General features: G+C 37.5%; 1 pseudogene; it reads left to right on the plus strand.

Moving 5' to 3' along the window:
- The first annotated feature begins 540 nt into the window (after positions 1-540).
- Positions 541-7,450, plus strand: LOC131163410 (ATP-dependent zinc metalloprotease FTSH 2, chloroplastic-like; annotated as a pseudogene).
- The last annotated feature ends 20,419 nt before the right edge of the window (positions 7,451-27,869 follow it).

Raw genomic sequence — 27,869 nt, forward strand, 5'->3', positions numbered from 1 at the left:
TCAAAGTTCAATCTTTCCACCAAACTAAGTTTTTCAATATAAAGGCCCTATAAACAATATATATATGTTTATATACTCTTGAATCCAACAATCAATGAACCAAGCTAACAAGACTTTCTCACAAAATGATTTTTACAAAAATCAACTTTTATATGTGTATGCACACTCATGATCAAAAACTCTTTCTAAAAATACTCAAGAAAACACAAGATGTGATGAGAGGTTCTTGAGAAATAAAAACTTGAAAGATCAAACCTCACTAGACGATTGAGGTATAGTTGAAAGAGATAATGAAACCCTTTTGATTTTCCAAAGAGATTTGCCCAATAAAGATGGAAAGAGTGCAGAAAATTAGTTCTAAGGTTCAAGTCTTGCAATGAGATATATATTTTTTTTGTTGTGTGTTTTAGCTTGCTTTTAGGGCTTAGACATTTAGTATATATAGTAAATGATCCTTAGGATTGATCTTAACCGTTAGATCAATTAGATGGTTCGCAAGTTCATTTAATAAAAATTTGATTTTTAGCGGCCCCTGCGACCGAAGTTCCTTGAGCCTTGAAAAAATCACGTTGGAATACAGGGTTCAGCAGCTCTCTCTCCCTCGTTAGTTCAATTCAACACTCAGCTCACTTTCGCTCCTCGCGTCAGATCATTCTTCCCATTCTCTCTCTCACATTCGAAATCAAGCGTCCATGGCTCCGGTGGCTCCTCGATCTGGAGATGCAATCTTCGCAAACGTCGAGCGTGTGGTAAGAAAACCTAATTTTCCAATAACTGATCTTAGACATTGTGTGAATGTGAGTGATCTCGGAAACTGAAATCCTGCAAAACGCTGAGCTCTTTACCCTAACGTACGGTGCGATTGTGCATCAACTTCTTACTGATCTGAAGGAGGTCGAGGAAGTCAACAAACAGCTTGATCAAATGTACCATCTCTATTCAAAACACCGTTGTTTATCATTTTTTTTTCCTGTTTTTGATTCATGTCTTTTTCAACAGACTCGCATTATCATTCTATGCTTAATGGTAATATCTGATTTTTTTTTGTCTTATTTTCCTTTTGCCTGTTATTTGCCTTCTTCAGTGCTGTTTGTATTGTGCGGGTTCTAGAATTTTGTTCTGAGTGTAGAATTTGTGCGTTGAGAATTTCCTAAGCCGAACCTCTGTTATATTAAACCTTGCCCAAGCCTGACCACATTCAATTTGGTTTTGGATCCCCTCCCCCCACCGAGTTCAGTCCTAGTTGTGCCAATTGCTACAGGTTAGGCAGTTGAAAAGCACACAAGGTGGTCAACATCATAACAACTGTCTTTGATTTTAGATATCTATTACCATATATATTTGTCACTTTTGCCTTTCTCCGAGTCTTTTGGGAGAGGATAAGAAAATCATCAGGCCCTTAGATTGCCAATGAGATGGTAGCGTCTGTCGCCCTTCAAAATATCATTCTTTTCCTTCTCTCATCTCACAGAAAATGGATATAAGAATTGCAATTTTCTTCTATTGATCCAATTGGGACTGAAAGGATCTCTAAAGTCTTGATAAAGGACACAACTTGCCCCCTTGGTCTCAAATTTTATTGTGTACAGCCAAAACTTGGCCTCTGTTTTTAGGACAGTTCTAGTGGGTTTCTATGCAACTTCATGCAGGTAAAGTCCTAAAGGTTGTTTCCCCCCCCCCCCCCCCCCCTTTTTCAGATGAACTTCTCCTTTAAAAAAAATAAAAGTTGGGGTATAACACATTTGGTTCACAAAGGGTGTGTCGAATTAGCAGGATTGAATTGACAATAGTCAACCTTTCCTATATGGGAGAGATTTGTCTTCTATTTTGTTTAAAAATCTGACTTCTTCAGTCTTTTTGTTTCTAGTGCTATGTTTTTCTCATGATTTAGAAAATTGGTGCTCAAAGACAGGTTTCTGGTTTGTTATGGTCAGTGACTCTCATTGGTGTGGTGTATGCATGCATGCTCATGGTATATTGTGCTCTTTAAAAAATAAATAGAAATGTTGGATGAAATCTAATAATTTTGCATTTCTGTCTATATAACTAAATTGCATCTATCAAGATATGGATGCCCGTTACAAACTGCCTAGCCTAGTTATGGACTTATTTCATCTTATATATTTGTAGTGGAAAAAAATTCATCATTGGTGCATTTTTACTTATGTAAACCTATTAAATGCAGTTTTTGTCCTTCCTTGAGCCGTTGCACATTTATGTCATGCACTCATGATGCATGCCTTATTCATATATGAAACTACGTTGAATTTTTATATTTTTATGTGCGGTCCAATCAGGTCATTTAAGTTTAAATAAATTTACTTAGATAATTACACACTCCTATTGTCCTTATTATTTAGATAATCATGCAATATAATTTTGATCTTGTGCATTGGACCACTTATTTCATTTGCAGGGTTTATAATATTGGAATTCGATTGATTGATGAGTTTCTTGCAAAATCCAATGCATCTAGATGTGTTGACTTCAGGGAGACAGCTGAAATAATTGCAAAGGTCCACTAACATTATATGGTCAACTTCTTTAAGTTTCCTTTTTCCCATGTTAGTAATGTTGATCAAGTCATCCTTGTTCCAATTAGTCATGAGTAGAGGTCCCAAATAATTCCAATTCTGCATCTCATGATTTTTTCAATTGTCTGCGAAGGCTTTGTATTCTGATGCCTTTATGTTAGTTTCCTTAGAATTGACGAATTTTTCTTAGACTTAACAACTTTGTTTTATTTGTTTTGTGTTATTTGAAATATGGCATTATCAAAACTGCTGGTTTTAGTATCAGAAAAGCATGGAGGTACAAGGTATCATCTATGTGTGCAAGTTCAATGGTTTAAAATGTATTGTTCTGTGAATTAGTTTGAATTCATGGGTGTGAACAAATTAGTTTGAATTCATGGGCGAAGTGCATCTCATGCATATGAAAACTGTTTTGTAATTAGTTTGAATTTATGGCCAAAGTACACATGAAATTTAGAATCTCTAAATGCGTGAAAATGGGAACTAAATAGCAAAGCATGTAAAACACTGTGGTTACGCATTATCTGGTCATCATTGCTTGTATTTTAAAGAAATCAGTCATTTAAGAAAGTAGTATACTTTCATATATTTGCAGTTATAACAATCAACCAAAATATAATTTTGATGACCATAATGAGAAATTGGACTTATCCAGTATGATACTAGTAGGAAACACAGAATTGCTTTGGTGGACAATAATTGGTAGTGTTGGGTTGTTTGGTATGGTTGGAATAATGGGATTGGGATCCGCCATGTAGTTTCAGATGAGCAAGAAGAAAGGGAAAAAAAATTTTGATGGTAATTTTTGTGTATGGGCTTTGGAATACGAGATTTGGTTCATGTTAGAGAGTTCTCTTGAGATTAGAACTGCTCTGATACCATGTTAAACAATGGTGTTTGTGGATAATTCTCATACTATTTTTTTTCCTAGTTGGAGGCAATATATTGACACAATTGCATCCTACAAAGCAGGAAACAATCCTATTCTAAGAGAAACTAAATATTCCTATATTTAATACACAAGATTGGTCAACTAACCCGATTCCTAGGATTAATTACAAAATCAAGCTAATAAATTACACCACACACACAGCTCATGCTGACAGGTTCTGCTGATTTTTTGTCCCCATTAAAGCATATATTTCTCTTGCTTCTTGAAGTTAGCCGTCATAGTTCTTATTCTTTTAGTCTAACATGAATCTAGAAATTTTCTGAGTAAAGAGTTGGGTTTAGTCACTGGTGTCAATAAGGATTTTGATACCTAGTAGGACTATAATCACTTTTATGAGTATTATGTTAATTTGAAACCTCTAGAAACAAAAGGAATAGGATCTAGTGTTTCTTTACATTTGATTTCAATTGATGCATAAGTATTAGCATGATTGGAGTTTGATGGTTGACACTTATAAGTTGCTGGAGTGAGCATGGAGAAAAGGAAGTAGGATTTTGGGGCTTTGAGGATTGGGGGAGCTGGGGAAGCAGGAATTAAGCAAGAGGGGAGAAGAAGTACTGGAAGAAACAGAAGTAATCAAGAAAACAAGAAATGAGTGATATAATATTTCAGTTGGTAGGTCATCTAAGGTAGTTCTCACAAAAGCCTCTTTGGACCGGGAGAAATATGAAGGGAGAAGAGACTTTCTAAAGTTGTTGGTTGGAAATGTGGACTTGGTATGCCTGCTTTATTGGGCACTGGGAAAGCTTCTGCTGATGAGCAGGGGGTTTCTTCATCACGGATGTCATATTCTAGGTTTTTAGAGTATTTGGACAAGGACAGGGTGAAAAAGGTAGATTTGTTTGAGAGTGGAACCATTGCTATTGTTGAGGGTGTTTCTCTTGAGTTCAGTAACCGGGTGCAGCGAGTACGCGTGCAACTGCCAGGACTCAACCAGGAGCTTCTTCAGAAGTTCAGGGAGAAGAACATTGACTTTGCAGCACATAATGCTCAAGAGGACTCTAGTTCTTTATTATTTAACCTGATTAGGAACCTTGCTTTCTCATTGATATTAATTGGTGGTCTGTTTCTCTTGTCTCGGCGCTCATCTGGAAGTTATGGGTGGTCCTGGTGGGCCTGGATTCCCCCTTGCCTTTGGTCAATCCAAAGCCATGTTCCAAATGGAACCAAACATTGGTGTGACATTTGATGATGTTTCTGGAGTAGATGAAGCAAAGCAGGACTTCATGGGTGGTGGAGTTTCTGAAGAAGCCAGAGAGATTCACTGCAGTTGGTGCTCAAATTCCCAAAGGCGTTCTTCTTATTGGTCCCCCGGGAACTGGGAAGACTCTTTTGGCAAAAGCAATTGCTGGGGAAGCAGGGGTTCCATTTTTTTTCTATATCAGGTTCTGAGTTTGTTGAAATGTTTGTTGGTGTTGGTGCCTCTCGAGTTCGTGATCTTTTTATGAAGGCAAAGGAGAATGCTCCTTGCATTGTGTTTGTTGATGAAATTGATGCTGTTGGACAGCAAAGAGGAACTGGAATTGGAGGGAATGATGAAAGGGAGCAGACTCTTAACCAGCTTTTGATCTAAATGGATGGTTTTGAGGGAAACACTGGTATCGTTGTGATTGCAGCAACTAACCGTGCGGATATTCTTGATTTTGCCTTATTGTGGCCTGGACGATTTGATAGGCACGTAATTATCTTTTTTTTTTTTTTCTTTTACTATATTGGCTCTGACTGAGAAAAATTAAATCTGATGTATTGGTGCAGTTAACTGTTGATGTTCCAGATGTACGGGGAAGAACAGAGATCTTGAAGGATCATGGTGGCAATAAGAAATTTGATGGTGATGTATCTTTGGATGTGATAGCAATGAGAATACCTGGTTTCAGTGGGGCAGATCTGGCAAACCTCTTAAATAAGGCTGCCATATTGATTGGTTGTCGTGGGAAGACAACAATCTCATCAAAAGAGATTGATGATTTAATTGATAGGATTGTGGCTAGAATGGAAGGACCAGTTATGACTGATGGGAAGAGCAAAAGTCTGGTGGCATACCATGAAGTTGGCCATGCTATTTGTGGGTAAGAGAGAACATTTCTGCTGTTAATGTTTCTAGAAAATTCAGATGGTTAAACCTTTCTAATATTCTATCTGCACATCCAATGCCATAATGCAAATATTATTCAATGGTAGATAATTGGGACATTATATTCCTTTAACTTGGTCCAGCCCTTTTAAAAATTTTGCTCACTTGCATAATAGTACCAGGAAGGTTTGATTTAGTTGAAGATAGGTTTTTTTTATTTTTTCTAAAATCTTTTTATGGTTTTTGGGAAGCCTGAAAAAAAGTTGGATGACAGTCCAAAATCGAGTTTGGAGAACAAAATCAATCAATTGAAATTGGCACTCTAATTGTATTTGTGTAATAGGTAAGGATTATGCATTCTTGGCAGGGACATCTGTGTGATATTGTCAAATGCACAAAACTTGCCCATTTTTTGAGTTTTTTTTTTTGGGTGCAAATTACAATTTTTTATTTATTTTTTAATATTTGATGTTCTATAAAGTCTGAGCAGCAATATTAAATGCACAAAACCTACTAAGACATGTCCGCTTTTAGAGTTTTATTTTATGCAAAGTATAAATTTTTTAATATTTGATGATCTGTAAAATGTGAGGCAGCATTCGATGCTTTTGTCTAGGCATCATTTTGTCAATGCATTAAGTTCTAGCCTGTGAGTACATAATCTCATTTTTATCCAACTCATTTGCCCCAACTTGCTTCTAATGACAACTACACCCACCACACCAAAACAAAAAGGAAAAAAAGGTTTAAATACATTATTTTTATTTTTTCTTAGCTAATGCTTTATGTCCTGGTTATTGTGACAATCATCTTTCTCTCTCTCTCTCTCTCTTTTTTTTCTGGGGGGGGGGGGGGGTGACAGTTCTTCATGCACAGCGCTGAGTCATTATAATTAAGTAATAGAACCTGGATTTGCGTAATTTCCAGCCATCAAATATCATAGTTGCAATGATGATGATGCATATTCTTATTTGATATATGCACTGGTGCATCTGGTGCATGTGCTTAGCATCTTTGTGCCAAATGCAAATTTCGTTAGTCCAATAATGAACTTATATTTGACAGTGGTAGAAGGGAAAGTGAATTTAGTAATTGTGGCCATCAAGAATTTCCACTGCATTCTATCATTAATTTTCATCATTGTAGCAAGTTGTTTGATCATATTAAATTTCTGAAGTTTTATTAGCTAGTCCACCTAGCGTTGAGGATTGTATGCTAGCACTGACTGCTATTGACCCCATTGTTCAGTGGGGCTTCAATTTTCACTGAACTTGCTATATGTTTGGCACATAGGAATGAAATGAAACCAAATTATGCTGGTCTTTTATTCAATGCCATTTCTATCCCACTCCATTGAGCGAACCAAACTCGACTTTAAAGAATATGATCTTTTTTCTTGCGGATGGTTACCACATTTGGAATGTCTGAGATTGGCCCATGGTCACTAATGGACTCATCAACTCAGAGTGGCGATGTCATCATGAGAATGATGGCGAGGAATTCAATGTCAGAAAAGCTTGCAAAAGACATCGATACTGCTGTGAAGAGGATATCAATCAATGCGTATGAGATAGCATTGAGCCACATACGGAACAATCGTGAAGCAATTGACAAGATTGTGGAGGTCCTTCTGGAGAAGGAAACAATGCCTGGAGATGAGTTCAGGGCAATTCTCTCGGATTTTGTTGAAATGCCAACTGAAAATTGGGTCCCTCCTCCACTGCCAACTCCGGTCACTGTGTAAGCAACATTAGTCATACTATGAATGTAATTAAACTTTTGTTATACGTCTTAATTGATTGATGTAAAGTCTCTAATCATTTTATATAATTTGTATGTGATATAAGAATACCAGCAATTTTGAATTCTTCAATGCCCAAAGTTTCAAAATGCGAGCATTTTTTTTTCTACTGTTTAAAGGCAGGCTTGGTCATAGATGTGTGGTGTTTCTTTGGTTCCATGTAACTTGAAAGACAAGTAGTATATAGTGTCTCTATTGCAGGGTCGGAATGCTGGATAAGGTTCTGGTAGCTTATGGCATTGTCCAAAGTCTAAAGGGCGAGGACAAACACAGAGAACTCATCCCTTCAGCATGGATTTTGACCACCTCAACAATGTTTTTTTTTTTTTTTTCCGAACATTTTATAACAAATGGATTAGAAATTGGATTGGAAAGGATTTGACATGCTAGACAGTTGCGAGTGAGAACGGTGGTGTTATTGAAGTAGTTAGATTGTTTGTGAAAAACATACTGAGGATTGATTGAGCTTCCACATATTTTTTATAATATCCAATTCTCTTGGGATCACACCTTGACTTACAAAATCAAATTAAATAAGGGGTGTCTCATTAAATAAGGAACTCAAAAGAAGTAATGAACAAGACGCAAGAATGTACAAAATAAGATTGTCATGGGTGTAGCAAGGCCCAATACACACGAACAAGCGACTATCTAAAAAAAAATTTAAAAAAACAAGATCCATTGTGGTCTACATTGTGCACCGAGCTGCCCTTTGTCCTTCTTTTACTAATAAGTACACATTAGACATATAAAGCACCTTCCTAATTTTTCCAAGATCTAACACTTTTATGTTGAAGACGATTTGTAGGAAGAAAGCATTACGTACTTTATAAAGTAAGTCATGCAGATTATTACCATCTGCGTGGAAACACCAAAATGCATGTAGAAAGCCTTTTTGAGTTGTTCTATGCTCTAGATGAACGTTAGAATGCTTAAAATGATGTGTACAATACATTTTTAAATGCTCTAAGAAACTAACACCCTTTGCATCCAAATTCATTGAAATTATGGTTAAGCTAAATTATAACGTATCCACACTTGCAAATCTAAATCATTCCATCATGAAAATTAGAAACTCAAAGGCTCCAATCCAACACTGATTTTCATGAAAAACCACAATGACTTCTATTAAAAAAACAACATAATTCATTTCATAATAGTAGTAAAAATGTTAGAACTCAAATGCAAGACCTTAAGCTAACATTTATAAGCTAAAATATTGAATAATTTTTTTCCCCACAATATTCAATATTCTACATGCCATTAAATATTACACATGCTATAATATGGTGCCAATTATTCTATTATGACATGTACAAATAAACCAAAAAGGCTTGTTACATTAACAAGCACCCGGTCGACCGAACTCTCTCCTGGTCAACAGTTTTAACATGACTATTTTGTTGTTTTTGTCAAGTAATTAAAATGATTCAATCTTTTCTTTGGCACGGCTCAATTGCGAGGATCAAAATAAATATGTAATAACATCAATGGTGCATTTCTTTTGCTCATCATTCAGATTTTTTTTTCTTTGTTTGTGTGTAACACGTGTGTAATAATTGAAGAAATGATCATAATTTTATTTCTTGATTTTTACTTTTTTTTTTAAATTTTTTTATTAAAATAAAAGGTAAAAAAAAAAACATAATTATTTTATTGTATTATAGAAAGTATGATGCTTTTTAGTCTTTTTTTTTTTTTTTTTTTTCAGAGAATCAATAGTATTTTCTCAAAATAAATATTAAAATGGTATAATAATGATGATATGATTTATCACATGGCTCGTTGATAGACACGTGGGACAATCCTATACACTTCTTATGGCGTCGAGAGAAGAGAATTCATGATCAAGGCAAAAGATATAAATCTCTCAAAGATTTATCAAGAAAAACTCAAAACTTCCTTCTCTATACGTATCACTCAACTAATATAATATTTTTCTCCTAATTAACTCGTCACTCCTAATCTTAATTCAAGGTTCAATCCTGCTACCTAGATACCCAACCCGACGATAGTTTACGATGACTTTCCTGAAATTGTCACCTCAGAAAAATCATACAAACCACCACAGAAGTCCTACATCTAGCCTACAAAACCAGACCTCAATTCCTCTTATCCTATACTCTGGTATTATTACTCCTGCACTCTAGAGTCTACAGAACCTAGTATCCTAGGCTTTGATACCAAATTGTAACGTTCCCCTTTCGGGCGTTGTCACTTAACCTTGTGGGCCTTGTGCTCGTGGCAACAACGGGTACCTATCAGAGCACTCATTGAGATTGAGGCGTTACGTATCGTCATCCCTCAATTCAGCAAGTCCTCGGATGGAGAGTCTTACTTCGCCACAATCATTCATAAGCGAGAGTTCCCGGGGATCGGGGTAACTAGCCCTTTGCTCTGATACCAAATTGTAACGACCTCAAATTCCTTAACATAGAATGTGACATAATAAATGAAAAAGTCAATCCAAACCCGTGGGTAAAGGGGATACCTATCAATCATAGCAGAAACCTAAGTAGTAGCAAACATAAAATCTAAATCATCCATCCATAAAGCATAATACTAGAGTTTACTACAACATCATATAACTGTATTTATATACATCCTCATAAACATAAAAATAACTCTAGGATCAAACACAAAATAATTTTGACCCTAGTACAAAATCTTACCCGTTAGGGTAATATCACTAACTCAACGGCGGCCACGACCCACCGGTCACTCAGGGTCTCTTGAAAAATTAATTAATACTGGGAGTGAGACACATCTCAGTAAGGAAAAATAAACTAAATATAGTTGTGTGACAACATGAACATTTAATGCAATTATACATATATAGTACATTTCATATATTTGTAAACGTTCATCATATTGTACTGAATAATCACATGCTTTCATATTTGCTAATAAGTTATATCGTACATAAAACATATGTTATAACTGATAATACTGAAAACATACCCAGGACGAATAGCTAGCTAATGTCATGTACTACCCCCCATGACGGGTTATGCAGTCCGAAGGCAGGACCCGACAATGGCTGACCGACCACTGCCAAGTAAAAAATGTTTGTAAGTACAATGAGCCCGCCACACCCTGGTTTGGACTGCCAAGTGGACGTCCACACTCTACTGAAAGCCACATCAACTATTCATCTCCCACCCCCTTGTGGAGTGGTTAGCACTAATCTAAACATAGATATCTGATTTATATAGTTACGGTACCGAGCTCATGAACTGAACTAAACTAACATTCGGATTCTGATAACACATAATACGTGATATTATAGCATATTTCATAATTACAGCCTTGCGCCGAACATTTCATAAATACGGTCTTGCACCGAACATTTCATAAATACAGCCTTACGCCGAACATTTCATAAATACGGCTTTGTGTCAAACATTTCATAAATACGGCCTTGTGCCGAACATTTCATAAATACGGCCTTACGCCAAAATCATACATACATACGGCCTTGCGCCGAAATCATACATACATACGTCATTCTAAAGATAATCATTTAATCATGTATTTGTCAAAATTATAATGCACTGTATACTTCTATAACTTCTCAAATCATACTGCATTCATATCATTATCATATCATAATATTTCTCCACGTAAAATAATATTCATGCCACACATTTACTGTATAAAACCATACATTGTATTTTAAAATCATATTTTCTGGCATCTCATACATATATATATATATATATATATATATATATATATATATATATATATATAAATATAAAAACATTAGGAGTATTTTTCTCATACATACATTTCCTTCGTAATTTATAGCTATAATACATGCTTTCCAGAAAATAACTTTTCTTATAAATATTAATAATTTGTATGAAAATGACTGCTTTAGTTTATTCTCTTACCTAACTACTAAAAAAGCCCCAAAAAATATCCTAACCTAACACCCATAGGATTTCCTAATCAAGACCCTGAAAATGAAAATTCACAGTACTAAACTTCAATATTTCTACGTGTACATCATTTCCTATAACTACCATAAGATCAAATTTGACTTAAAAAGTCTTACCTCAACTTAGAGATGATTTCTAACTTACTTTCACCAATGATCCGCTCTAGGAGATTTGAAGAGAACTTCCTCAGGAGCATCGTGGTGACTTCGGATTGTCGATGAGAGAGAGAGAGAGAGAGAGAGAAAGAGAGAGACGGCCGAATGGAGGAGAGAGAGAGAGAGAGAGAGAAAAGTTTGCTTAACAATGAAGTTAAAATCCGGATTTTGATATTTATAGAATAGGGGATTCGTCAACAAGCCACGTCATTCGTCGATGAATCCTTTAATAATTTCGTCGACGAAATTCAGGCCCCATCGACGAAATTAAGTTGGCTCAAAATCTCGCTCGGCATTTCCTCTTCGACAAAATTCATTCTTCATCGACGAATTCTCTTATGCCCTCTTCGACGAATCCTGTCTTCGTCGACAAGTCCTCTGATAATTCCCTTTTCCTCTTTATAATTTAAATTCTATTTTATTCGAGTTGTCACAATATCTTTTAAGATAGCTTCAATGCATAATGCACATTAAACTAAAATATACTTAAATGCTAAGTTGAAAAACTCTAAAGTCTTCATGTATGTATATGAACTTTAACTTTATTGAATATCAATCTTTTAATTATGCATATTGTAAGGGAGAGCCTTGTCAGGAAAACCTAATTTTGCTCATGTGTTTGTCATCAACAAAAAGGGAAAGATTGTTGACTTATTAAGTTAGATCCCTATTTTGATAATGAAAAACTACAACATCTCATTTGTGCATTAAGTGTGAACAGGTTTATGTATACAAGCCCTAAACACTTGAAAAAAGTTAGAGAATCATGTTGGAAGGTTTGTTAAATATTTTTGTGATTCTCTTACATTTTATACCCCATTTGAGTTGTAAATTTCTATTTTCTCCTACTCCATTCTTCTTCTTGAAAATCATTTTTTTGGGAAAATCTTTTTGGGGTTTTATTTTGATAAGGCTTGATGTTAGCTTTGGTACAATTCCATGAGGGGGTGAATTGGTATTTTAAAATTTATTCCTAAGTTTAGCTAAACAATAACAATATTTCACAACCTAAGGTCTTTCTATAAACACATAAACCCAAATGCGTAGATAAGTGTAATATACTGAAATTTAAATCATGCGCATCATTCTAACAATGACATACACGTGTAGGAATATAAAATGCGGAAATATAAATAAACACACGATATATTATTGGGGTTTGGCCAAATGTACCTACGTTCCCGCCTTGGCTACACCAGCACAAGGATTCTACTACTGCTCACTTAACGGGTGAAGTGGCACCGGTTACAACCTGGTCAATTAATGGGGCTGACCTCAACCAACATGCCTTACCAGGATGGCGAACCTAACTTTCCTAACCGAGTCTAAGCCAATCTAGGACTATTCCACATGACTATTTTCCCTCTTCAGATCCACGCCTGGAATACAATCAATGTTAAATTTTCGTACACAAAAATGTGCTTTTCAATTAAGCAGGTATGTACAACAATACGCACAATATAATCAATGCACCTCAATGATGTATGAACTATAAGTTCAGTGCTCTACGTGTGCAATCAACACTTAAAGTTATGTCTATAAACAATCAAGCACAAAAGTGTTCTAACAAACTAATCTTTGAAAGCAAAGTATATTAAATCTCAATATCATATTAGTGTTTCAAAGATACTAGCAATGATATTCAAACGAACTCCAAAAATATTTTCTCAAATGTATCTAGCACAAGAGTTGTTTGAAATCTAGTTTTGTAAAATATTTTGCATATAAAAATAAAATTATAGGAATCTTGCAATGACAATGCAAAGATCTTTAAGCTTATGAGTTTATCCCAACACAAGATTTTATCAATAAAAATATGTGGGATAAACTATGCTAATCTCCCCAAAATCAATATTAAATATTCAAGAAAGACAATGAGAGTATTAGCAATACCTAATAAGCACTAGCACAATTTGTAAACTCTCACAATGCTAAGATGTATCAAGGGAATGAATATATGAGAATATTTGGAGTGGAATAGGCAAAAATAGGCTTTTTGAGATTGAGTGGATTTTTCACTAATTATATTACTAGTCTCACCTTAATTTTACAAATCAAACCATGTATATAGAAAATGGCAAAATTATAACCGTTGGGGACATGTAGGGTATTCTTAAAATTATTTTAAAAGGGTTTAGGAAAATTAACCCTATTTAATTAAATTTAACCTTGGTTAAAAATAATTTAACCTGTGAGATTCGGGTGCCCGGTCTGAGGTTTGGGGGTCCAAATAGACTCAGTCATAAATTCAATTTTTAAAGGTTCGGGTGCTCGAAGCAAGGGTCGGTTGGCTGAACAAAAGACATAATGTTTCTGTCCACAGTTCGGATGCCCGGATACAAGTTCGGTTAACCGAACTAGCAAATTCGGTCACCTAAGGGCTTTTTGAACGTGAAGGTTCGGGTGCCCGAGTTGGTGAAAAGCACCCTAACACAGGCTCGGTCGCCCAAGAGAGAAATGTTTATTTTAGGTTCAGTCACCCGAAACTAGGTCAAACCGCTGACTTCTCAGCGGTTCGGGAGCTCGAGGTGTTTTGAACACCACAGGTTCGGTTGCCCGACCTCTCACATATTTTCAAAAAGTCTAAATTTTGTTTTAATTAATTCCCCTGATATTATAAGTGATATTGGGGACTTTCTTATATGCAAGTGTTGGGACCTGTCTTTCTAAGGCCTTTTTAAGTATGTCAAAAAACCTGGCGTCGGTCGACCTGATCCCTAAGGTTTCTCTAAGGTCTTAAGCTTATAGATCATTTTTTTTTTCAAAAAAAAAAAGGCGACACTTCCATTTATTTATTAATATACCCTCACTTTTAGCGGGGGAATACCGTGGTTACAAGACAAGCAATGGGAGATAACATAAAAAAAAAAATTTAAAAGCCTCCAAAAAACAACACCAATATGCAACCAAAATAGGACTACAAATCCAAACAAATCAAAACAAGGACCTACTAACCAATAAAACATCCCACGCATCAAACCAAACAAAAGAAAAAAAAATATATCAAAAAAAAAAAGAAGGAAACCAGCTAAACATACCTCATATGTTATTCAAATATATAAATAAATATATTATAATGTGATGCTTATATCACCAATTCGATCACTAGTCTAACCAATCATGTGGCTTCACCTGCCTGGTCATTGGTCTAGGCTTTAAAAAGCATAGATAAGATAAAATAAGAAATGATATCAATTAATAAATTAAGTTAGAAAAATTGGTCAGTTAATTACAATATGTTTTGAAAATTAAATTATAAGAGAATCGAACACCTAATAACTAAGTCGAACCAATCAATTGACATAAGCATGGCAAAATAATTAAATTATTATTATTTTAAAAATAAAATTATAATAAATAAATAAATAAATAATGCTAGTAATTCAGAAAATGTACTTAAATAATTAAATTGTCACAAAATATTTTCTATATACATTTCGTGAAAATTGTATGACTAAATACATCTTTAACAAATAAAATATAATTTTTAAAAATGAGCTTGGATCGAGTAATTGTTCAAATTGTAGCTTGCTTTCTAAGACTTATTGAATATCATATTTAATAGCATAACAATAAAATCAAGAAAAAGTTGGTGAATTATCTCAAAATATTGAATTATATTATGAAGCGTTTATCTAAGCTAGATTTTTTTTTTCTTTTATTTATTTGAGGGAGGGGTGAAGAAGAGAGGGAAATAAGTATAGAGAGAGCCCCCATGCCCCATATGTAAAATCATCGAGCTTTGTTTTTTTTTTTGACAAAAATATTATTATTTTTTATTAACATAATTGTATGATAGTTATATAGAATTATGGTAAAGCATAATCGACTCTCCAAAAGCTGGTAGCAAAACTATAATCAACTTTTAGAGAATCAATTATTGTGAAACATGCATGAACTATGCGTGCCCAAAGTTAGTCAGCTCAAAATTGACTTTCCACGAGTTAGTTTATTAATAAGTCCTTCCCTCAGGCACTTTATAATCAATCGGGTTTCCATAAGATTGTTTATTAACATGTCTTACACATGATTTTTTTTCACATAAATGTATTTCTCTCAAATTTTGTAACCAATTGAATTTTTCCATAATTTTATAACACCTCTTCATGTCATGTTTAACAAGATTTTGAAAATATCTTTCTTTCTCTATATTGTCTTCCCTTGCCCCTCTATTTTACTCTTTGGTGGTGCTGAAATGTGCCTTAACAGCAGTAGTTCTAAGCCATCAATGCCCGAGGGGGCAAAGAGAGAGAGAGGTAGGCCATGCTAAAACTAGGTGTGACACTTGGCAACACAACGAACCACCAACAACCACCTTATAACTTTGTAGACCAACAGTCGACACCTGACAAACAAATGGAAGCACTACAAGCCCCTTGTCATCACTAACTATGATAGTCTTGTCATGTTTCTAGCCTAGAAGGAGACACTTAGTAGGCGGCAGTAAGTAGCTGTTATCTTGTCTTGGCCTAACAAGACTTATAATGATAAACCAAGGCATCTAATTGTACTAATAAGCATGTATACAGGTACTGCGGTATAAAAGCACAATGAAGATGCAAATTGGAACATGAAACACACAAATAAATGAAAGATGGTTGTTGAATAAAAGCTTGGATGAAGACCAAGCTTAAGGATATGAAGACCTAGTTAGTTTATCACATATACTGTAAACTAGGTTTCATGTAAGTATATCTCAATTGGTTTTTGTTACGAAAGTCTTAGGTTATTTATTTGGACCCTAGATACCTTTTAGAGTTTTACAAAATATTTTTACAAAGTTCAAATGTTATTTCAAAATATTAAAATCATTTTTGAAATTTAAAATATAAAGGAATTTGAATTTCTAAACAATGTGGTCTAGCATTGTTGGCCTAATAAGGCTTAATCCTGTTTTAATAATGACAAAGCAAGGAATCTAATTGTGCTATCAAGTGTACTTACATGTATTATAACTTATAAGCACAATGAACGGTGTGAAAGCATGAAGAATGACTACTGAAAATTGTATAGAATTACTGCTGCCTTCTTTTAAATGTTGTATAAGAACTAACACAATCCAAAATATTCCTGCTTACAGTCTAACTTATCTGTTTCCATTATATAAGATATATATACATATGTATGTATGTATATATTTATATATATTGCAATTATTTTGCAAAAAATCAAGGATTTTTTTTTTTATATATAAAAATTTGATTCATCCTCTGATATTGCTTGCGATGAGAATGGTTAATTGGTGGGGTAAGAGTGTAAGTGCCTTTGCCAAAAGGTTTCAACCACAGCAACCTAATCAAAGATTTCTTTCTCTTTATTATTATACAATTTTTTTTGTACGATATAATATATTTTCTTTTTGACTAAATACTTATACGACATATTATAATAATACGTACAATTATAGGAAGGCGGAATGCACGTGTAATGAAAGGCAAAAAGGTCATGTTAAATCTATGTTGATTCTCTTCAATGATAAAATTTAGAGTTTCTTGAATTTTATAAACATGGTACTTTTTGAGTTGTTAATAAAGTATCAAAACACTCCCTGAAAAAGTAATTTATTATTAAGTGGATGAAAATTACTTTTGTTGACAAATTATTATCTCAAGGGATTTTTTGATATTAGTAAAAAATCAGTGATTATTTCTTAAAACGGTAGAGATGTCTTTAGATTTTGTCATTTGTAAATTGATAATTAAACCAACCCACAATTGGATCAGTGATCCCAAGAGGTTAAATTCGGTTTAATCTCAAATTTTGATTTGGTGAAATTGGTCAAATCGCTATTGCAATGATATAAATCAATAAAAAATGAATCAAATTTAACTAGTTTGGATATAATTTTTTTTTCAAAATATTTTAATAGTAATATTATTATTATTATTATTATTTTCAAAGTATATGATTATTTGCTATTTTTTAATGTTTTTTTTTGTAATTTTATTCCGTACTCTCCCCACATCCTCATAATCGAACCCTAATTCAAATTTCTAACGTAAATATCTCAATCTCTAATTATGAAGATATTTCCGAAACCCACTTTCAATTATTCTATTACCTTTCCAAAAGAAAAAAAAAAAACAATAAATTGCTTCCCCTATTTTCAGGCAATAATGCGGCCCTATACTAATGGTCTGTTCCCACAAAGATAAGCTATCAAAGAGAGCCACAGGCCCACGGCCCACTAATGGAGATTAGCTTGGAGCCCAACCCAACCCACTGAAAGCAAACCTTACGATGGGCTATGATCCAAAGCTCATTCAGCATCCAGCCTAGTACCATTTGAGCTAATGGGTTCTCTAGATCTATTTGGAATAAACTTCCTCTTTGACACTACATTGGGCTTTGAGATGAAATTCCTCTTTGGCATTACAACAGCTCTGGTGTTCATATTTAAGCTGATGTTTGATGCGAAGGAAGGAAGACAAAGAAGAACCCAAATTTTAGACTCTACGATGCGAAAAAGTATATTTTATTTTTCTAATTAAATTTTTATATAATTACAAAATTGGCACTTTTTTTTTTTTTTTCAATTTTCAATGAAAATGTTTGAAATAAAAAATTGAAAAAAAAACTACTTACTACAACTAAACAAACATTTATTATTTTTTTAAATGTTCATTTAAATGTTTAAAAATTATAAAATAATATGACAATTTAGAGATATATATATATATATATAAATAAATAATAATTAATTTTTGTTTAATCCTCGTCTTTTCTTCTTGAAGATACTAAATTGAACATTGGTTCTCTTTCATTAGTAAAGAAGCAGAGCTCCCCTCTTCAATGCCCCTCCCAATTACGGCCAATAATTGAAACAATAAGATTGTTTAAGAAAACAAATTCACCTCTAACAATTTATACCCAATAAAGGGTGCCCTCAACTCATGCCCAATCATTTAGGTCTTATTTTGGAACTCAAAAAATATGAAGAAAAGAAGAGTAAAATATAAAGAAATCTATTTTTTATGTTTGATTATTAAGAGAAGTGAAATATATATAAATATATGTATCAAATTAATGAATTAAAATTAAATTTTACATTTTTAGTAGTGTACAGCATAGAGAGGAAATATAGTGAACACCGAATTTTCTCCTCCCTTTTTTTTTGGTACCTTTTCTATTTGCTAAGTACATGACCAGACCTTTCACTAAGGTCCATACGTACCCTTCAGAGGCCGTGCTAGTCAAGTGAGTAGCGACCTGCATCCCCAGGCAGAGAGAGAGGAGGGTCCAGGTACACCATCAGCTACAAGGGCTTACACCAACCTCAGCCACCGGCTTATGATTAATCCGAGTCAGCAAATTAAGTGATGATGCGTTGACCCATATCAGATTCTGCATGCCACATGGCGACCCAACAGCCAATCGGGCAACTTCTCAAACTGAATAAGAAGAGTATCCATAAAAAAGAAAGAAAGAAGAAAGATAAAGCCCATTGACACATTAACAACTTCAACACACTCCAAATCAAACAGAAACAGCACACCAGAATGTTGAGGATCTCATTAATTGTAGAAATTCGTTTCCATAATAATATTTGTAATCTCATTTAATTGTAATCATCTCTTCTAAATATAAATATAGCAATCCACACACATGCTTTTTTCATATGGTATCAGCCTAAAGCATAGAACACACTGCAGAGCAAAAATAGAAAATAAAATAAAATAATAAATTTTATGAACCCCATGACCCGTTATAGACATCTAGAATTTAAACAAGTAAATTTTGAATCCAATCAAAATTTTATACAATGAACCACATGACCTCCGCTTTCTTCCTCAACGACCCCTGACGTTAGCCCAAGCCGGGATCTATGACAGGTCGACCTTCCAGGAGCATTCGGAGTCGCCGGAAATTGATTACATCCGGGAGGCGTTCTGCACTGCATTGATAGGGCAATCAAAGCAGCCTCCCGGACAAATTTGGAAACCCGGAGGAGCTGATTAAGATCAGAAAAATTGGTCCTATAAAAAACTCTAACTAGAATGTCCTCCGGCAAGCTCTCAAGAGTGGGAGTCATTCTCACCAAAAAACCCTAAACCCCCTTTCAAAATTTCCTCCCTTGCTTCACCTCCATTTATAAACACAAGCGGGAGGCAGCCGTTGGCAAAGGCGGTGCTCACGTTAAGTTAGCGTGGGATCGAAGATTTCTAAACCCCACGGAACGCAGCATTGGACCGAAACCCCAACCAACCCGAACCAGGGCCAGAGCCACCTATTTTAAACCCCCAGCCCACCCAATCTTTTTAACCAAGAGCCCTGAAAAAATAAATAAATAAAAAGCCCATTGTTTTAAGCCCGAACTTGAGAGCCCACCTCAGAGCGTCGCAGCCCTTCCTCAGAGTCTCCTGGGTACCCCACGACTCAAATCAATATGTGAAATCAAATGATTCCAATCAAAACGAACAACGCATAGAGAAAAGAGCATGAGAGATAAGAAGATTTCTAAACCCCACGGAGCGCAGCATTGGACCGAAACCCCAACCAACCCGAACCAGGGCCAGAGCCCACCTATTTTAAACCCCCAGCCCACCCAATCTTTTTAATCAAGAGCCCTGAAAAAATAAATAAATAAAAATCCCATTGTTTTAAGCCCGAACTTGAGAGCCCACCTTAGCTGATTTTAATTGTAGAAATTCGTTTCCATACTAATATTTGTAATCTCATTTGGAATCCACACACATGCTTTCTTCACATGGTATCAGCCTAAAGCATAGAACACACTGCAGAGCAAAAATAGAAAATAAAATAAAATAAAAATCAGCTAATAAATTTTATGAACCCTATGACCCGTTATAGACATCTAGAATTTAAACAAGTAGATTTTGAATCCAATCAAAATTTTATACAATGAACCCCATGACCTCCGCTTTCTTCCTCAACGACCCCTGACGTTAGCCCAAGCCGGGATCTATGACGGGTCGACCTTCCTGGAGCATTCGGAGTCGCCGAAAATTGATTACATCCGGGAGGCGTTCTGTACTGCATTGATAGGGCAATCAAAGCAGCCTCCCGGATAGATTTGGAAACCCGGAGGAGCTGATTAAGATCAGAAAAATTGGTCCTATAAAAAATTCTAACTAGAATGTCCTCCGGCAAGCTCTCAAGAGTGGGAGTCATTCTCACCAAAAAACCCTAAACCCTCTTTCAAAATTTCCTCCCTTGCTTCACCTCCATTTATAAACGCAAGTGGGAGGCAGCCATTGGCAAAGGCGGTGCACTCCATGTATAAACACAAGCGAGAGGCAGCCGTTGGCAAAGGCGGTGCTCGCGTTAAGTTAGCGTGGGATCGAATATTTCTAAACCCCACAGAACGCAGCATTGGATCGAAACCCCAACCAACCCGAACCAGGGCCAGAGCCCACCTATTTTAAACCCCCAGCCCACCCAATCTTTTTAACCAAGAGCCCTGAAAAAATAAATAAATAAAAAGCCCATTGTTTTAAGCCCGAACTTGAGAGCCCACCTTAGCTGATTTTAATTGTAGAAATTCGTTTCCATAACAATATTTGTAATCTCATTTAATTGTAATCATCTCTTCCAAATATAAATATAGCAATCCACACACATGCTTTCTTCACATGGTATCAGCCTAAAGCATAGAACACATTGCAGAGCAAAAATAGAAAATAAAATAAAACAAAAATTAGCTAATAAATTTTATGAACCCCATGATCCGTTATAGACATCTAGAATTTAAACAAGTAGATTTTGAATCCAATCAAAATTTTATACAATGAACCCCATGACCTCCGCTTTCTTCCTCAACGACCCCTAACGTTAGCCCAAGTCGGGATCTATGACGGGTCGACCTTCCAGGAGCATTCGGAGTCGCCGGAAATTGATTACATCCGAGAGGCGTTCTGCACTGCATTGATAGGGCAATCAAAGCAGCCTCCCGGACAGATTTGGAAACCCGGAGGAGCTGATTAAGATCAGAAAAATTGGTCCAATAAAAAATTCGAACTAGAATGTCCTCCGGCAAGCTCTTAAGAGTGGGAGTCATTCTCACCAAAAAACCCTAAACCCTCTTTCAAAATTTCCTCCCTTGCTTCACCTCCATTTATAAACACAAGCGGGAGGCAGCCGTTGGCAAAGGCGGTGCTCGCGTTAAGTTAGCGTGGGATCGAAGATTTCTAAACCCCACGGAACACAGCATTGGACCGAAACCCCAACCAACCCGAACCAGAGCCAGAGCCCACCTATGTTAAACCCCCAGCCCACCCAATCTTTTTAACCAAGAGCCCTGAAAAAATAAATAAATAAAAAGCCCATTGTTTTAAGCCCGAACTTAAGAGCCCACCATAGCTGATTTTAATTGTAAAAATTCGTTTCCATAATAATATTTGTAATCTCATTTAATTGTAATCATCTCTTCTAAATGTAAAAATAGCAATCCACACACATGCTTTCTTCACATGGTATCAGCTTAAAGCATAGAACACACTGCGGAGCAAAAATAGAAAATAAAATAAAATAAAAATCAGTTAATAAATTTTATGAACCCCATGACCCGTTATAGACATCTAGAATTTAAACAAGTAGATTTTGAATCCAATCAAAATTTTATACAATGAACCCCATGACCTCCGCTTTCTTCCTCAACGACCCCTGACGTTAGCCCAAGCCGGGATCTATGACGGGTCGACCTTCCAGGAGCATTCGGAGTCGCCGGAAATTGATTACATCCGGGAGGCGTTCTGCACTGCATTGATAGGGCAATCAAAGCAGCCTCCCGGACAGATTTGGAAACCCGGAGGAGCTGATTAAGATCAGAAAAATTGGTCCTATAAAAAATTCTAACTAGAATGTCCTCCGGCAAGCTCTCAAGAGTGTGAGTCATTCTCACCAAAAAACCCTAAACCCTCTTTCAAAATTTCCTCCCTTGCTTCACCTCCATTTATAAACACAAGCGGGAGGCAGCCGTTAGCAAAGGCGGTGCTCGCGTTAAGTTAGCGTGGGATCAAAGATTTCTAAACCCCACGGAACGCAGGATTGGACCGAAACCCCAACCAACCCGAACCAGGGCCAGAGCCCACCTATTTTAAACCCCCAGCCCACCCAATCTTTTTAACCAAGAGCCCTGAAAAAATAAATAAATAAAAAGCCCATTGTTTTAAGCCCGAACTTGAGAGCCCACCTCAGAGCGTCGCAGCCCTTCCTCAGAGTCTCCTGGGTACCCCACGACTCAAATCAATACGTGAAATCAAATGATTCCAATCAAAACGACCAACGCATGGAGAAAAGAGCAGGAGAGATAAGAAGATTTCTAAACCCCACGGAACGCAGCATTGGACCGAAACCCCAACCAACCCGAACCAGGGCCAGAGCCCACCTATTTTAAACCCCCAGCCCACCCAATCTTTTTAACCAAGAGCCCTGAAAAAATAAATAAATAAATAAAAAGCCCATTGTTTTAAGCCCGAACTTGAGAGCCCACCTTAGCTGATTTTAATTGTAGAAATTCGTTTCCATAATAATATTTGTAATCTCATTTAATTGTAATCATCTCTTCTAAATATAAATATAGCAATCCACACACATGCTTTCTTCACATGGTATCAGCCTAAAGCATAGAACACACTGCAGAGCAAAAATAGAAAATAAAATAAAATAAAAATCAGCTAATAAATTTTATGAACCCCATGACCCGTTATAGACATCTAGAATTTAAACAAGTAGATTTTGAATCCAATCAAAATTTTATACAATGAACCCCATGACCTCCGCTTTCTTCCTCAACGACCCCTGACGTTAGCCCAAGCAGGGATCTATGACGGGTCGACCTTCCAGGAGCATTCGGAGTCGCCGAAAATTGATTACATCCGGGAGGCATTCTGCACTGCATTGATTGGGCAATCAAAGCAGCCTCCCGGACAGATTTGGAAACCCGGAGGAGCTGATTAAGATCAGAAAAATTGGTCCTATAAAAAATTCTAACTAGAATGTCCTCCGGCAAGCTCTCAAGAGTGGGAGTCATTCTCACCAAAAAACCCTAAACCCTCTTTCAAAATTTCCTCCCTTGCTTCACCTCCATTTATAAACACAAGCGGGAGGCAGCCGTTGGCAAAGGCGGTGCACTCCATGTATAAACACAAGCGGGAGGCAGCCGTTGGCAAAGGCGGTGCTCGCGTTAAGTTAGCGTGGGATCGAAGATTTATAAACCCCACGGAACGCAGCATTGGACCGAAACCCCAACCAACCCGAACCAGGGCCAGAGCCCACCTATTTTAAACCCCCAGCCCACCCAATCTTTTTAACCAAGAGCCCTGAAAAAATAAATAAATAAAAAGCCCATTGTTTTAAGCTCGAACTTGAGAGCCCACCTCAGAGCGTCGCAGCCCTTCCTCAGAGTCTCCTGGGTACCCCACGACTCAAATCAATACGTGAAATCAAAATGATTTTCCAATCAAAGCCACACGCAGTGAGAACACGGGCAAGATCTGCTTAAACCCCACCAGAACGCAGCATCGGACCAAAACCCAACTAACTCGAACCAGGGCCAGAGCAAACTATTTAAAGCCCAGGCCCACACAATCCTTTTGAAACCAAGAGCCCTGAAAAATAAATAAATAAAAAGCTCCATGTTTTAAGCCGAACTTGAGAGACGGGCCACCTCAGAGGTCAAACCCCTTCTACAGTCTCCTGGGTACTCCACGACTCAAATCAATCAGTGAGATCAAACTGATTCCAATCAAAACACGACCAAAGCATGGAGCAAAGAGCGCAGGAGGTAAGAAGATTTCTAAACCCCGGTAACGCAGAATTGGACCGAAACCCCAGCAACCCAACCAGGGCCAGAGACCACCTCCTATTTAAAACCCCAGCCCACCCAATTTTTAACCAAGAGCCCTGAGACATAACTACATACAAAAGCCACTGTTTTTTTAAGCAACATGAGAGCCCACCTCAAGCGCGTCGCAGCCCTCATAGAGTCTCCCTCGTTCCCACGACTCAAAGCTTAATACGTTTTAAATCAAATGATTTCCAATTCCAAAAAGACCAACGCATGGACAAACGAGCGGGAGAGATAAGAATATTTCTAAACCACACGGAACCCAGTGTTTTGACCGAAAACCCAGCCCCGAACCAGGGCCAGAGCCCACCTCATTTTTTAAACACCAGCCCACCCAACTTTAACAAGAGCCTGAAACAATAAATAAATAAAAAGCCCATTGTTTTAGCGGAAATTCGAGAGACCAACTAGAACGTCGAGGCCATTCCTCAAGACTCGGTTCAATGAGGTACCCCCCAAGACTCAAATTTTATATACGTGAAATTAATAATGCCATATCACACTCACGACCAACCGCATTGCGAGAAAGCGCAGGAGAGAGTAAGAAGATTTCAACCCCACGAAACGCTAGCATTGGGACCGAAAAACCCACCAACCAATCCGAACTAGGGCCAGAGCCCCCACCTATTAAACCCCCAGCCCACCCACATCTTTTTACCCAGAGCCTAAAACAATTAATTTTTAAATAGAAAGCCCATGTGATAGCCCAGAAGTGAGAGCCCCTCTAGAGCGTCGCAGCCTCCCTCAGTCAGTTCTCCTGGGTACCCCAAGACTCAAACAATACGTGAAAAAAATCCTTGTGATCCCACTCAAAACGCCAACGCATGGAGAACCAGAGTAGGAGAGAAAGGAATTCTAACACCCCATAGAACGCAGCGCTGGACCGAACCCCAACAAACCCAAACAGGCTAGGCCCACCTTTTAAACCCCCAGCCCACCCAATCTTTTAAACCCACGAGCCATGAAAAAATACATATACTAAAAAGCCCACTATGAAAACCATACGACACGACCTTGAGGATGCCCACTCCTAGAGCGCTCCCGCCTCCACTCAGACGTCTCCTGGTGTTGTACCCCCGACTCAAAGTAAATACTGTGAAATTCATACATGATTCCAATCAGGTAACGACCCCCAAAGCATGGAGAATTAAGAGCAAAGGAGAGATACCATAAAGAGTGTCTAACCCCACTGGAACCAGACTCTTCGCACCGAACCCCAACCAACCCGAACCCGGGGCCCACTTCGGGACGACCACCACCTATGTTAAACTCCAGCCAACACCCATCCTTTAATTTACCACGAGTTTGCAGAAAAACAATACCCCAATTAAATACAAAGCACCAATTCTTTTAGCCCGATTTACTTGAGCATGCCCACCTCAGAGCGTCGCACCCCTTCTCAGAATCTCTTGGGTACCCAACGTACTGAAATCAATAGTGAAAATAAAACGATTCCACTCCTCAAAACGACCAATGCATGGAGAAAGAGGCATGGTGGATAGAAAGATTTCTAACCCACGAACGCAACTGGACCGCAACCACCAACCAAACCCTGAACCAGCGGTACTAGAGCCCAACCTATTTTAAGCTCTTCAGCCCAACCAATCTTTTTCAACAAGAGCCCTGAAAACTACCAAAAATAAAAAAGCATTGTTTTAAAGCTCGAACTTGAGTTAGCCCACTCAAGAGCCGTCGCAACCCCCTTCTTTCTTTCTTCCTCAGAGTTTCCTTGGTCCCCACCACTCAATCAATACGTGATTATCAAAGGATTCCAATCAAAACGGTACTTCAACCCGCTTTATCCCACGGAGACAAAGAGCAGGAGAGATCAAGAAACCTTCAAAACCCCACGGCACCCACCGATCTGCATTGGACGAAACCCCAAACCAACCCGAACTAGGGCACAGCGCTCCCCCCACTCTCTTAAACCCCCAGCCCACCCAATCTTTTTAACCAAGAGCCCTGAAAAAATAAATAATAAAACGCCTATTGGTTTTTAAGCCCGAACTTGAGAGCCCCCACCTCAGAGCGTGTAGCCCTTCCTCAGAGTCTCCTGGGTACCCCCACCACTCAAATCAATACGTTGAAATCAACTGATTCCCATCCAAAACGACAACGCATGGAGAAAAGAGCAGGAGAGATAAGAAGATTTCTAAACCCCACGGAACGCAGCATTGAACCGAAACCCCAACCAACCCGAACCAGGGCCAGAGCCCACCTATTTTAAACCCCCAGCCCCCCCAATCTTTTTAACCAAGAGCCCTAAAAAAATAAATAAATAAAAAGCCCATTGTTTTAAGCCCGAACTTGAGAGCCCACCTCAGAGGGTCGCAGCCCTTCCTCACAGTCTCCTGGGTACCCCGCGACTCAAATCAATACGTGAAATCAAATGATTCCAATCAAAACGACCAATGCATGGAGAAAAGAGCAGGAGAGATAAGAAGATTTCTAAATCCCACGGAACCCAGCATTGAACCGAAGCCCCAACCAACCAGAACCAGGGCCAGAGCCCACCTATTTTAAACCCCCAGCCCACCCAATCTTTTTAACCAAGAGCCCTGAAAAAATAAATAAATAAAAAGCTCATTGTTTTAAGCCCGAACTTGACAGCCCACCACAGAGCGTCGCAGCCCTTCCTCAGAGTCTCCTGGGTACCCCACGACTCAAATCAATACGTGAAATCAAATGATTCCAATCAAAACAACCAACGCATGGAGAAAAGAGCAGGAGAGATAAGAACATTTCTAAACCCCACAGAACGCAGCATTGGACGAAAACCCCAACCAACCCAAACGAGGGCCAGGGCCCACCTATTTTAAACCCCAGCCCACCCAATCTTTTTAACCAAGAGCCCTGAAAAAATAAATAAATAAAAAGCCCATTGTTTTAAGCCCGAAGTTGAGAGCCCACCTCAGAGCGTCGCACCCCTTCCTCAGAGTCTCCTGGGTACCCCACGACTCAAATCAATACGTGAAATCAAATGATTCCAATCAAAACGACCAACCCATGGAGAAAAAAGAGCAAGAGAGATAAGAAGATTTCTAAACCCCACGGAACGCAGCATTGGACCGAAACCCCAACCAACCCGAACCAGGGCCAGAGCCCACCTATTTTAAACCCCCAGCCCACCCAATATTTTTAACCCAGAGCCCTGAAAAAATAAATAAATAAAAAGCCCATTGTTTTAAGCACGAACATTAGAGCCCACCTCAGAGGGTCACAGCCCTTCCTCAGTGTCTCTTGGGTACCCCACGACTCAAATCAATACGTGAAATCAAATGATTCCAATCAAAACGAACAACGCATGGAGAAAAGAGTAGGAGAGATAAGAAGATTTCTAAACCCCACGGAACGGAGCATTGGAACGAAACCCCAACCAACCCGAACTAAGGCCAGAGCCCACCTATTTTAAACCCCCAGCCCACCCAATCTTTTCAACCAAGAACCCTGAAAAAATAAATATATAAAAAGCCCATTGTTTTATGCCCGAACTTGAAAGCCCACCTCAGAGGGTCGCAGCCCTTCCTCAGAGTCTCCTGGGTACCCTACGACTCAAATCAATACGTGAAATCAAATGATTCCCAACAAAACGACCAACGCA

Source organism: Malania oleifera, chromosome 1 (assembly GCF_029873635.1).
Source record: "Malania oleifera isolate guangnan ecotype guangnan chromosome 1, ASM2987363v1, whole genome shotgun sequence".
NCBI lineage: Eukaryota > Viridiplantae > Streptophyta > Magnoliopsida > Santalales > Ximeniaceae > Malania > Malania oleifera.